Source organism: Cornus florida, unplaced genomic scaffold (genome assembly GCF_030987335.1).
Source record: "Cornus florida cultivar Cherokee Brave unplaced genomic scaffold, ASM3098733v1 CherokeeBrave_3.0.0_Hap2_Chr01, whole genome shotgun sequence".
Lineage (NCBI taxonomy): Eukaryota > Viridiplantae > Streptophyta > Magnoliopsida > Cornales > Cornaceae > Cornus > Cornus florida.
The window spans coordinates 68,510,307-68,524,780 of record NW_026775571.1 but is presented as its reverse complement, the minus strand read 5'-3'; the positions used below and the strand labels follow the sequence as shown (position 1 = coordinate 68,524,780).

General features: G+C 39.6%; 1 pseudogene; it reads right to left on the bottom strand.

Annotated features, from left to right (window-relative positions):
* Positions 1-1,156: 1,156 nt before the first annotated feature.
* LOC132274019 (subtilisin-like protease SBT5.4) lies at positions 1,157-14,068 on the bottom strand (annotated as a pseudogene).
* Positions 14,069-14,474: the final 406 nt, after the last annotated feature.

Genomic DNA, 14,474 nt, shown 5'->3' with positions numbered 1-14,474 from the left:
TTGTGTGCTCCTTCCTCTCTCTTATCAAGCTCAAGTCAAGGCTCTCTCTCTTCCAAGGAACACCTCCAACCACTTCATAAAGAAGGAAGATGGCATTGAGGAAACCAATGTGCAAGTGGCTGAAATTGAGCCATTTCCGAGTGCAATCTGCCTGATTTTCGAGCACTCGAAGAGTGGTCTCGAGCACTCTAAATTAGTGTAATGTGTAACATGCTCTTCTTGCTCAGCACTGACCTACTTTGGTAAAACTGCTATCACTTTGTGCCCCGAACTCCGAATGATGATCTGTTTGAAGATTTGGAGAGCTGATTCAGTGCTTTAAAAACTTCATGTTTTGATGAAGACCCAATTCTCAAGTCTGGTTGGTCGAAAATGGGGAGAAAGGCAGTACTTCAGTGCTGCCAGGCAATTCTGCGTACCTCTGTTAAGAAGATCATAACTCTCTGCTCCGAACTCCGAATGATGAACCGCTTGAAGATTTGTAAAGCTGATTCAGAGCTCTAAATATGTCATGTTATGATGGAAGTCCAGTTCTTGAGTTTTCTAGGTCAAAATGGCGAGCAAAGTCCAGGATCCACTGCTGCTAGAAATTCAGCCTTGTGCCCTTTTGATGGTCTAAAATCCACAAAGTCTTATTTTTGCTCCTTTTTGGCAAAAGGACCTGAAAATACATAAAAACATAGAGATGAAGATAATCTACATAAATTAACATACAACGGACTTTACTAATGCAATTTAGGGCGCTTGAATATACAATATTCGGCGCTTATCACCTACGTCTATGGGGAGAAGATAGAACAATATTTCACTATGGAAATAAAAAGGTACAAGGCAAAGTGGCTCACACCCAAAGTCCAATTACACCCACACTCTCTCACTCAGTAACTGATATTACAAACATACAACTGAATTGATGATTTTGGATGATGATCAAGCATGAGAGACATGGCTATTTATAACAAATAATGGGTCACCAAAACACATGTGATAAGGCTACTTGGTGACCACGAAAAAGGCTTGCTGAGCACTCAAACTTGGAGGCCAAGAAGATGAAGTCAATGGGTGATGCAAGACTTGCTGAGTTGTCAATTTCAAGCCACAAAATTCAACATTTAAATTTCGTGCAGATTTGGCGGCTGTAGCAACTGTAAATTGACTAGCATTGATCATCGTCACCGTGCTCCTTTCTCTTTATTGGTATGGGATCAGTAGCAACCGTGATTGGACTCCTGACATTATGTACACCATCTGACCATAATACCTCTCCGAATGCATAGCCTTTTGAAAGACCAGTTTTCTTACTTTTCTTAGCTTTCAAACTCAAGTAAAAGGTTTTCTTTTCACCGGTCCTCGTAAATTTCAGAACATTAGGCTCAACGGTAATTGAAAATCCCGGTGGTGGCCGAACACGAGCTGTATAACTGCTCACTAAGCCAACGTTCTTCACTGTTCGAGCCACAGTGATTGAGCCAGAGAGTTTAGGGACAGTAATTGAAGGGTAGTTAAGGTTCAAGATACTCAAAGGATTGGTGGACTTGGGACATACGTGACTCCTAGAAAAGAGATCCATAATAGTTTTATTATAGCCAACTGCACAAAGGAAGTCTTTGTAATCCTTAACTTTTAAGTCATAGACCAAGCCAGGATCTGCTGCTAAAGTTGGCCGTATAAGCCCAGCACCATAAGTGAACGGTGTTGCCTTAACAAAGGATCCATTCTATGATCGATCCAGCATTGGATGGCCAGTATTATCTCTCGTTCTTGCTGAACATAGAAAACGTAATTAGTTTTAAAACAAATGTGCTCTAAGTATTAACCAAGGTGGTACAAACCCTCTTAGGGAGATTGGGTGTTTGAAACCTCTATGGAGATATGGGTCTGTGTTTGCTTAACCTTCCAAAAAAAAATTTTGCTCCAAGTATAACTAATATAAGTAGATCAATTTTATTAGTACAAGTGATTATAGATGTATTACCGGTTGTCATGATTGCAGATTTAATGGCTGCAGGACTCCAATCTGGGTGAATTGCCTTGAGAATACCGACAATTCCAGCTACGTGAGGAGTAGCCATGGATGTTCCACTCATATGAACAAAGGGTGTCGTGGGCATAACGGAATCTTCTGTTATTGTAGCTCCAGTGTACGAAGCTATGACATCTACTCCCGGTGCAGTAATATCAGGCTGAGTATATAATTAATGGGATAAAAAATGGATATTAGTTAGTTAAAAGATTAAAAAAAATTAAAAAGAAGAAGAAGAAGAAGAAAGAGAATAGAAAAGTAAAATGGTAATGGGTTCCTTGGCCAAACCTTGAGGATTTCCGGTGTTACAATGTTTGGACCCCTAGAGGTGAAAGAATGCATGAGCGGAGCAGGCTTTGTGTGCAGTTCTTCCATGGGCTTAATCACAGCCAGTGGATTACTGTTGAAATTTTGGTAACGAGTACAAGAAAAGTGATAGTAAAATAGATGTATACAAAATGTGAAAGACGGCAAAAAGAAAGATACTTGGTAGAGTTGATGTAGGCAAAAAGGCTAAGACAATCTGTGTAACCGATATGTGATGCTGCCAAAACTGGGATGGTGTTCCTGTCATTTGCTGTGGTGGTATTGTCACAAAGTATCATCCCCACGGCACCAGCCAAACTAGCCTGGTGTCCTTCTAAAACTTCATCGGAAACCTCTTCAACAAGACAAACCAAGATCTTACCATTCACCTTTTGGGGGTCGAGAGTTCCATTCCCGCATAGTAAACTACATTAAACAAGCAAATTACACAGATTGTCTTAACAACAACAGCAACACTTCATTAGTAGCACTCCAGTGAAGATTGTTCTTACGCGTCTGTAGCAAGTGCATTGGCAACTTTAGCTTGTGCACCGGTAAAAAGTGGGTAGAATCTATCTCCTGGCAATTGTTTGAAGTTATTATCTTTTCCCTAGAATCATATAGTTTCTATTAGAAAATTATTAGAATTTCAAACAAATATAAGACATACAGGGCCAAATTTAATGATAGAATTTGAATTGAACCTTGAGGCGCATTCCATTACTAAGGTCAACGTAAGCACAAAGTTCACGATCCATAGTGCTTGCTGCAACAGTTAGAAGCCATGGCGCAACATTGTTGACAGTACCAGCCGCCGGACCTTCATTCCCGGCTGCGGCCACCACCGCAATGCCATGCTTAGGACCATGGAATGACCCTATTGACGTGGCATCACTGAAGTAGTCAGTGGGATCACTACCAAGAGATACAGAAAGCACATCAACACCATCATGTATGGCTTGATCGAAGGCTTTGAGGATGTCAGCCTCGAAGCATTCTTGCTTAGTTTGCTGCCAACACACCTTATAAGCAGCCACTCTAGCTCTAGGTGCACCACCTTTTGCAGTTCCATTGCCAACGCCAAACGCACTTGCTCTTGGCACAAAGTTCCCACCTGCGGTTGATAGTGTGCGAGTTCCGTGGCCATCATAGTCTCGGGCAGAAAAACTGGAATGGTCTTTAATGTCAGATGTGGAAGTATATCCTTTGTAGTAGTACCTAACTCCAATAAGTTTCCTGAAAATTTTAATGGTTATTAGTAAGAAGTTTTTACTTGTTATTATATTATTTTCTAGAACAACATAAAAAATAAATAATCAACCAGTACATCAATAGCTAAACAGATCAAGCCAATTTAGTGAAATAAGAGCATTAAACAAGTCCCCTTTCATATATTGTTCTTGCTAGAAGAAGTCTCTCTTTATTTATATCTAAGATCCTTTTTCAATCGCGAAGAAAAAAAAAAAAATAAATAGTTATTACCTAATAATTATAAAGTCTGGACTTAATGAGAATTTGAGATATATAGTCAGGGCATCAGACACCTACACAGAAAGGGAAGGCTAAGGAAGACGATGAACATCCCTCAACACAGAACTAGAAAGGTTCAAGGCAGAGGCGATGTCTCGATAGAAGGCATTGCAAACGCTATCCTCAACTAGTATCTTTACTTGATAGGAAGGAGCAATTTTCCCATCGAAGCTACGATAGTTCTTTACCGTACGATAGTTTTATCTATGATTTTGCATTTTTGTTGATTTAATTTGATATTCATTAATCTGGTGAAATAATGATTTGAAAGAAAATGGAACATATTTGTTGCAAGGGAATCCATTTTTGGTGTCATTCTGACGTATTCCTGTAACGACTCGAATAATTACCAAAATAATAATAAAAATTTATAAAAATTTCGGCATGACTTCCGCGGAAAATGTCCCTTAACAACCTGTAGAAATACAAAAATAAATGCAATAGTCTCACTGGGCCTTAAATCTAACTTATCTTGTCCCAACGCACAATTCAAATATTATACTACATTCCCAAAATGGTTACATACATAAAAAAAGTTCCATTCCTCTATCTCATCCAAACATGGAACCCACTTAAGTTACATCAAATTACAGTCCATAAAATGTAGCTAGAATTAAAAGTCTATAACCTACAACATTATACTAATTAAACTAAAGTGTCACAAGGTAGTTAATATTACATTTACAAAATATTAGAGTCTAATACAAAAGATAACAAAATAGAATGGGTCTTCAAGCTCATCTAAACCTGTGGTGGACCGTCGTCCGCCACCTCTTTTCCATATCCTGAAAAAATATTAAAAATAAGGGGGTGAGCATAAGCTCAGTAGGAAGTGTCTAAGACACACTTCTTATGTCCCCGTGAATCCATACAATGAATAAATAAAAAGTGAACGGGATCATGCCATCGAAAAACACCCATTCTTAACCGCAATAACAAGTATATAACAAATATCAACCAATCACAAATTTACCACGATGTCATGAAGTGCAATGTTATGCAAATGTCACTCCCCATTTCCGAAATAATTCCGTTTCAACAACCAAACCGTTAGTGTAGTCCGGCCCAAGGCACCTCCATGGCGTCACGAAAGGAAGGTTGGTTAACTATCCACGACCACAAGGCACCTCCAAGGCGTCGCATCCGGCCTAGTTAACTCAACTATATTCCCCTCTAGACTACACCAACATCACGGACCACTAGGCGCCTCCTAGGCGTCCGGTTTTCGCAACACTTTTAGAAAATATTTTCCCCAAAACAATTTTATTTATTCTAACAATTATTTTTCCCCCTTTCTCTTTCCCAATGGATGCATGAATACTTCATGCTTCAAATCATTAATTTAACTATATGTTTTCACACATTTCCATTTACATTATCATCACAATTTAATGAAAATTTCTAAACATTCCTTTTATTTATTTATTTATTTATTTATAACCATAGCATCCATTTTTCTTCAAGACAATAATTAAATAAATAATCATGGAAACATACAACACATCAAACACTAAGCATGCTCATTTACCATAATAAAAATAGACATGTATATGAACTCAAATAACACAAGGAGTACAATTATCATTGTAATTACAAAGAACTACAACAATAACAAGTTAAGTAATTAAAATTTAGCATGCTTAGAATCAAATTTAAGGGGAAAAATTCACCAAAGGCCAAGAAATTGTAGATTAGAACACCCCTACCTCAAATTGATGAAAACCCCCAATTTGATCCCAAGAACCCTAGAATTTTGAACTCCCTAGAGAGCACTAAAGTTGAAATTGCTGGTACCCATGCGTAGATCTCGCCGTACTCTGCGACTTTGCTTCACAAGGTTCTATCAAATTCCAATTGAGTGAAGCTAGATCAAGTCTTTAACTTGCACAAAGAAAAAAGAAAAAGAAACTGCCGAGGTGAGAATGATGCAGCAGAGAGAGATAGAGAAGCTAATGATCTGCGAAATGGCCTTATGGCCTTTTTGATGTTTTAATATAGTGATGGTGCCCACTTGTTTTATTTCTTTTACTTTTAACATTAATTATATATATATATACACATATATATCACAACATTATATTCTCCCCAACTTTAAAAGATTTCGTCCCCGAAATCAGGCCATACCTGAGGGAGAAAACAATTCTGGATACTTGGAGCGAATCTCCTGTTCGAGCTCCCAAGTAACTACCTCAACTCCATGATGCTTCCAAAGAACCTTTACCAATGATATCATCTTTTTCATCAACACCTTCTGTTGTGTGTCAAGAATCTGAACTGGTCCATCTTCGTAGGAAACATCCTCATCAATGTCCACATCAACTCAACTCAAAATATGAGACAGATCTGGCTCGTACTTCCGTAGCATCGACACATGAAAGACATTATGAACCCTGTCCATCAGTGGTGGCAATGCTAGTCTGTAGGCAACCTCTCCTACGCGATCCAAGATCTCAAAAGGTCCAATAAATCGTGGCGACAACTTGCCACTCTTCCCGAACCTCATCAACCCCTTCTTTGGAGAAACCCGAAGAAAAACATGGTCTCCCACCTCAAAGGATAGCGGTCGTCTCCGCCTATCTGCATAACTCTTCTGTCGGCTCTGAGCTATAAGCAATCTCTGTCTGATCAGTTTAATCTTCTCGGTAGTCTCGAGTACAATGTCGGGTCCTAAGGCGGTTGTCTCGCCCACCTCAGTCCAACAGACAGGAGACCTACAAGGTCTACCATACAACGCCTCAAATGGAGCCATCTGAATACTCGCCTGATAACTATTGTTGTAGGCAAACTCAATAAGTGGAAGGTGATCCTCCCAACTACCACCCAAGTCAAGTACACAGGCTCGAAGCATATCCTCCAAGATCTGGATGGTATGCTCCGACTGGCCTTCCTTCTGTGGATGAAATGCAATACTAAGGTGCAACGCTAAGCCAAACGCTACTTGAAGTCCTTCCCAGAACTTCGAGGTGAGCTTAGTATCCCTATCCGACACAATAGCCACCGGAACTCCGTGCAATCTCACAATCTCTTTCACATAAAGTACACCGAGTGTCTCTGCGTCATCTGTTACTTTAATAGGCAAGAAGTGAGCCGTCTTGGTCAATCTATCGATAATGACCCATACGGCTTCATTTCCCCTCCGTGACCTAGGAAGACCTGTCACAAAATCCATTGCAATCTCCTCCCATTTCCACTGCGCTACCGGCAACGGCTGCAATAAACCAGCTGGTCTCTAGTGCTCGGCCTTCACCTGCTGACAGGTAAGGCACTTAGCTACAAACTGTGTAACATCATTCTTCATTCCATTCCACCAATACTGACGTCTTAAATTGTGATACATTTTGGTACCACCCGGATGAACTGCAAAGCGGGAAGTGTAAAACTCCCGTAAGACGTCTTCACGACAAACTGTGGAAACAACCAACAAACCCCTAAACCGTAGACTTCCATGTGCATGTAAGGTCCAATCCTTCATGGTCTCGCTACTGGAAATCAGAATGTAAATGGCATCCAAATCTGAATCATATCTCTGTGACTCAATCACCCGTCTAACAAGAGTGGGTTGAGCCACGAGACTAAACAAGAATGCTGACTCACTACCATCATCATCATCATCAAAACAATACAATCCCATTTCAGCCAAATTTTCCAGCATTTTCCATTTCCGAATGGCTAAACTAGCCAAAGTCCCATGAGATTTCCGGCTTAAAGCATCAGCTACCACATTTTCCTTGCCAGGATGATACTGCAAATCAAAGTTATAGTCTTCTAAGAATTCAACCCATCGCCTCTGTCTGTTGTTCAAGTCCTTTTGGGAGAAAAGGTACTTGAGACTCTTGTGGTCCGAGAACATCTCAAATCTCTCACCATATAAATAGTATCTCTAACACTTCAAAGCAAATACAACTGCCGCTAACTCTAAGTCATGAGTAGGGTAGTTAAGCTCGTGAGTCTTCAACTGTCGAGACCCATAAGCCACTACTCTATCGTCTTGCATCAGTACACAACCCAAACCATCACCTGAGGCGTCACAATAGATCACATAACCCAAGCCACGCTCAGGTATCACCAACACCGGAGCCGTAGTCAACCTTGTTTTCAACTCTTGAAAGGATGACTCACAGGCCTCATTCCATGCAAACTTGATCCCTTTCCTACTCAATCTGGTCATAGGAGCTGCCAAACCGGAAAAATCCTTCACAAATCTCCGATAATAACCCGCTAGGCCAAGGAAACTCCGGATCTCAAAGACATTCTTGGGTTGCTCCCAACTCAAAACTGCCTCTATTTTTGAAGGATCAACTGAAACCCCACCTTCCGAGACAACATGTCCCAAAAATTTCACCTCTTGCAGCCAAAACTCACACTTTTCATACTTGACGTACAAACGGTGCTCCCGTAGAATCTGCAACACTATACTCAAATGGACCTCGTGCTCCTCCCGAGTCCGTGAATACACAAGAATATCATCCACGAAAACTACCACAAACTGATCCAAGTAATCGTGGAAGACACGGTTCATTAAATCCATGAATGCCGCCGGCGCATTGGTTAAATCAAAAGGCATAACAAGAAACTCGTAATGTTCATACCACGTACGAAATGCGGTCTTTGGAGTATCCTCCTCTCTAACCCGTAACTGATAATAGCTTGACCTCAAGTCAATCTTCGAAAAACAACTGGCTCCCCTCAACTGATTAAATAAATCATCTACCTTTGGTAAAGGATACTTGTTCTTGATGGTGGCATGATTCAACTTTCGGTAATCAATGCACAACCTCAAAGAACCATCTTTCTTCTTAGCGAACAAGACCGGTGCACCCCACAGTGACACACTCGGTTGGATAAAGCCTTTCATCCTCAAATCATCAAGTTGCTTCTTCAATTCTTCTAATTCAATCGGTGCCATACGATACGGTGCCATAGAGATTGGCCGGTACCAGGCATCAAATCAATAGCAAATTCCACCTCTCGATGTGGAGGCAACTCAGTCAAGTCCTCCGGAAACACATCCAGAAAATCACGCACAACTACTGGATAATCAACCCCAAAAAACTCAACATCATCATCGGCGAAAAGACTAGCCAAGAAGAATGTCTGCTGATCTCGACCTCTAACACCATAAAATGAATGAGTGAGAGGATCACACCGATCTCCCACAAAAAAGAAACAATCCCCATCCGGGGTACACACTGAAACTCTGCCCCTGAAACAATCAATGACAGCTCTGAAGGATGACAACCAGTCCATCCCAAGAATGACGTCAAATCCCGTCATCTCGAGAAGGATGAGATCGAACTCAAGAACACGTCCGGCAATTGTGATGGAACAACTCCTACAAACTCTACTAAGAGCAACTGAACCCCCGATAGGCGTGTCAACACAAAGCGGTCTGTCTAACTGACTGACCTCTAAACCCAATGCCCGTGCAAATGATGAAGCAATGAATGAATAAGAAGCACCGGAATCAAACAATACACGAGCCCAAGAATGGGACACAAGAAATATACCCCTGACAATTGAAGGACTGGATGGTGACTCGGCTGGAGTGAGTGCAAACACGCGACCCTAGGTCCTCTTCCCCAGGGAACTGCCTGCCTGATAGCCAGACTGCTGACTAGGTGTACTCGAAGAAGCTCCCCTACCAGGTCGAGAACTCTGGGCTGACATAGCTGGCTGAGACGGCTGAGGTGGTGGTGGTGGTCGAAACCCTAACTGAACTGTGGCAGACTGCATCTGCCTCTACTGTGAACCTCCACCTCTACCCAAACCACTGCCCCACTGTGGACAATCTTTCACCCTATGGCCCTGCTGGCCACACCCGAAACATCCACCAGACGCCACCTGAATCTGAGTACACTGGGACTTGTGATGCCCTGGCTGCCCACACTTGAAACAAATCATCTGAGCTACCTGTGTCTGAGTGCATTGGGACTTGTAATGTCCCAACTGCCCGCATCTGAAATAAGTAACATTCGGTCTAGAAGACCCCATGGACACTGAAGCTGTGGGTGCAGATCTGACTGGCTACTGTCCCCTGAACCCTGACTGCTCATGCTTCTGCTTCTTACTTGATTGACCTTCGGAGAAAGTACTCATACCCCTGTTGTGCTTGTAGGACTCCATGATAGCCTTGTTGTCCTTACTCTCAGCCTCAACCACTAAAGCCTTGCGCACTGCTTTTGCATACTCTGTCGGTTCTGAAGCAACTACAATTGGCCTAATGGTAAGATCAAGGCCATCAACAAATTTCTCTATCTTTCCTTCTTCATCATTAGCAATTCCCGGTGCAAATCTCAAAAGTGATGTAAACTTGTTTTCATACTCTGTAACTGTCATACTTCCTTGCTTTAACCCATCAAACTCCTTCTTTAGTTCCCTCCGCTTAGGCGCTGGAAAGTACTTCTCATAATACAACTTCTTGAATGTAACATATGTCATAGTATCCAGATTATGGGTGTGAGAAACGGTCTTCCACCAAATCTCAGCATCGCCAACAAAATTGTAAGTAGCCAATGTAATCTTCAACTTGTCCGTTGCCAAATTCATGGCATTAATATGCTTCTCCACCCTATCCATGAAACTATTCGCAACAAGCGGATCTGGACCGCCCTCAAACAGAGTTGGCATCAATTTCACAAACTTTGCAATGTGGTAAAGAGTATCATCTAACTCATTTTTCTTTAGAGGTGGTGGTGGTGGTGTCAGTGGTGGCACAAACTATGACGATGACGCACCTGTCGGTCGATATGCATCAAAAATAGCCTCCTGAATGGCTAACCTCAACTACTCCCTATTTATCTGAAAAGGTGGGTCAACGGTCCCCCTCATTTGTCCCTCTCTTGGTGGGACCAAATCACGCAATAAGATATCTTCCTCAACTTGCTCCTGATCCCTTTCCACGGGATTGGAGCTAGAACTTTCCCCGGGATCCCTTCGTGTTGCCATGAAGCTATAAGAAAAGGAAACGGATTAATTACGATGACACTAAAATACGCACGAGAACGGAGTCCTCACACGAATGACTTGACAAGAATGGAAATACATAAACACCTTCCATACTTCCAAAATACCCAACTAAGGATAAACATAATCATAATAATATACAACAACATTAACCACTTAACACGTAATGATATAAGCATTTAAACAATTAAGCATGTCTTTCAAATAATTAAACACCTTAACACATAAACATATAAGCATGCAATCATGTAAGCAACTAAACAAGTAAGCAAATAACTCAACTCCCCATGCAATCCTAGGTAGGCCTCTACCCGTCGTCCTAATGGTATTCGAACCATCGCTCTGATACCAAATTCGTAACGACTCGAATAATTACCAAAATAATAATAAAAATCTATAAAAATTTCAGCATGACTTCCGCAAAAAATGTCCCTCAACAACCGGTAGAAATACAAAAATAAATGCAATGGCCTCACTGGGCCTTAAATCTAACTTATCCTGTCCCAACGCACAATTCAAATATTATACTACATTCCCAAAATGGTTACATACATACAAAACTCCCATTCCTTTATCTCATCCAAACATGGAACCCACTTAAGTTACATCAAATTACAGTCCATAAAATGTAGATAGAATTAAAAGTCCATAACTTACAACATTATACTAATTAAACTAAAGTGTCACAAGGTAGTTAATATTACATTTACAAAATATTAGAGTCTAATACAAAAGATAACAAAATAGAATAGGTCGTCAAGCTCATCTAAACTTGTGGTGGACCGTCGTCCGCCACCTCTTTTCCATATCCTGAAAAAATGTTAAAAATAAGGGGGTGAGCATAAGCTCAGTAGGAAGTGTCTAAGACACACTTCTTATGTCCCCGTGAATCCATATAATGAATAAATATAAAGTGAACGGGATCATGTCATCGGAAAACACCCATTCTTAACCGCAATAACAAGTATATAACAAATATCAACCAATCACAAATTTACCACGATGTCATGAAGTGCAATGTTATGCAAATGTCACTCCCTATTTCCGAAACAATTCCATTCCAAAAACCAAACCGTTAGTGCAGTCCAAACCAAGGCACCTCCATGGCGTCACGAAAGGAAGGTTGGTTAACTATCCACAACCATAAGGCACCTCCAAGGCGTCGCATCCGGCCTAGTTAACTCAACTATATTCCCCTCTAGACTACACTAACATCACGGACCACTAGGCGCCTCCTAGGCGTCCGATTTTCGCAACACTTTTAGAAAATATTTTCCCCAAAACAATTTTATTTATTCTAACAATTATTTTTCCCCCTTTCTCTTTTCCAATAGATGCATGAATACTTCATGCTTCAAATCATTAATTTAACTATATGTTTTCACACATTTCCATTTACATTATCATCACAATTTAATGAAAATTTGTAAACATTCCTTTCCTTTATTTATTTATAATCATAGCATCCATTTTTCTTCAAGACAATAATTAAATAAATAATCATGGAAACATACAACACATCAAACACTAAGCATGCTCATTTACCATAATAAAAATAGACATGTATATGAACTCAAATAATACAAGGAGTACAATTATCATTGTAATTACAAAGAACTACAACAATAACAAGTTAAGTAATTAAAATTTAGCATGCTTAGAATCAAATTTAAGGGGAAAAATTCACCAAAGGCCAAGAAATTGTAGATTAGAACACCTCTACCTCAAATTGATGAAAACCCCCAATTTGATTCCAAGAACCCTAGAATTTCGAACTCCCTAGAGAGCAGTAAAGTTGAAATTGCTGGTACCCACGCGTAGATCTCGCCATGCTCTCCAACTTTGTTTCACAAGGTTCTATCAAATTCCAATTGAGTGAAGCTAGATCAAGTCTTGAACTTGCAAAAAGAAAAAAGAAAAAGAAACTGCCGAGGTGAGAATGATGCAGCAGAGAGAGATAGAGAAGCTAATGATCTGCGAAATGGCCTTATGGCCTTTTTGATGTTTTAATATAGTGGTGGGGCCCACTTGTTTTATTTCTTTTTCTTTTAACATTAATTATATATATATATATATATATATATATATATATATATATATATATATATATATATCACAACATTACAATTCCATTCCACCTTGATGGAACTGGTCCATATTCTTCGTCGCTAAAGCTCTCTGATTCAGGCCAGACGCCTAATGAAGTCACAATAAATTATGAATTTCAAATTTAAATATCTGAAATTACGAGAATAAAACAAACTAATTTGAAAGCAAGCAATATATATAGTGAGGTCCCTTAGCACTATCAATATGTCCAATGATGACATCTTCTCCATAGTTGGCTTTCGTCCACAAGGAATTCGAGTCAACAACACCGTTATTATTTTCTAGGGAAAGAAAATTCCACGAATGGGTTGTGTGCAATTTTACCCTTTTATTTAAGAAAACAGACACAACATTTGGATCCTCTGCGTAAATATATATTGCGAAACATTGCTAATTTTAGTACACCAAATATTACTGATCAAACATAAACGAGACGAAGGATTGAGGAAAAGTATTTATATCTACAGAGGATGTGGTACTTGAAATATTAGCTGCCTGGTTCTCATCAAGCACCGCAGCAAAGCCGTTGATGTGAGCCCTGTAGGAGTAAAATATGGCATCTTTGGCCTCTTTTTTACTGCATAAAACCATATATACCATGAGCAAAAGAAGAATTGAACAATGTGCTACACGAATTATTTCTTTGCAAAAAGAGAATTCATGAGTTGACCGCACAAATTCTCTTTTTTAATTTTTTTTTTTTTTTTTCTATGGAAAGATTATTTATCGAGCGAACTCCATATATTTTCTTAGGTTTAATAGAATGATGATAATAATGGAAAAGTGAAAAAATTATTAATCATAATATGTGTCAAATCTCATACCTTCCCAAGAATGATCCAAGGAACTCGTAATGAGAATCTGAGACCTTGCCGAGAGCTGCCTCTGTCATTTTTCTGCCATGTGAATGACCTCCCATGTACACAATATATGACTATTAAAGACACCACACAAGAAAAAATAAATAAATAAATAAAGGAGAATAATCAATAACTTTGTGGGATAGAAACTTCCAGCATACATGTAGAGAAAATGTTGTACCTTTTTGGCCGCAAAAGCTGACGTTGGGGACAGAGAGAAAAGAATGAGGAGTGCAAGAAAAATTGGAAGTTTCCAAAGCAACATTTTGCTTCTCATCGTGGCTAAATGCTGTAATCGACAATGGTATATATTTTCAGAAGTACTGTGCTTACAAAATATATATCAACTGCATGTTTGCATAGAGAAAGAGAAGAGAAGGCAGCTCTTTTCCCTCCTCTTTTGTCTGGAGAAGGAAGAAGATGGGTTTATTTATTTATACCTAATTGATATCTCTATATACAAGAGAATTAAATCTGAAAAACTATTCCTTTAATACTCTTTAAGGATCTTCTCTGATATAGTAATTCTAAAAATGAATTGACTAAAAGTATGCATTTACTATTTTAAATTAGAAAGAATCTAGTGGGCATTAGGATTGATAGAAATGTATATATATAGACATCCTTGATATAAGAAGAATACCCAGATATTTGATCTGCCAAAAATAAAAGGTAAATGGATA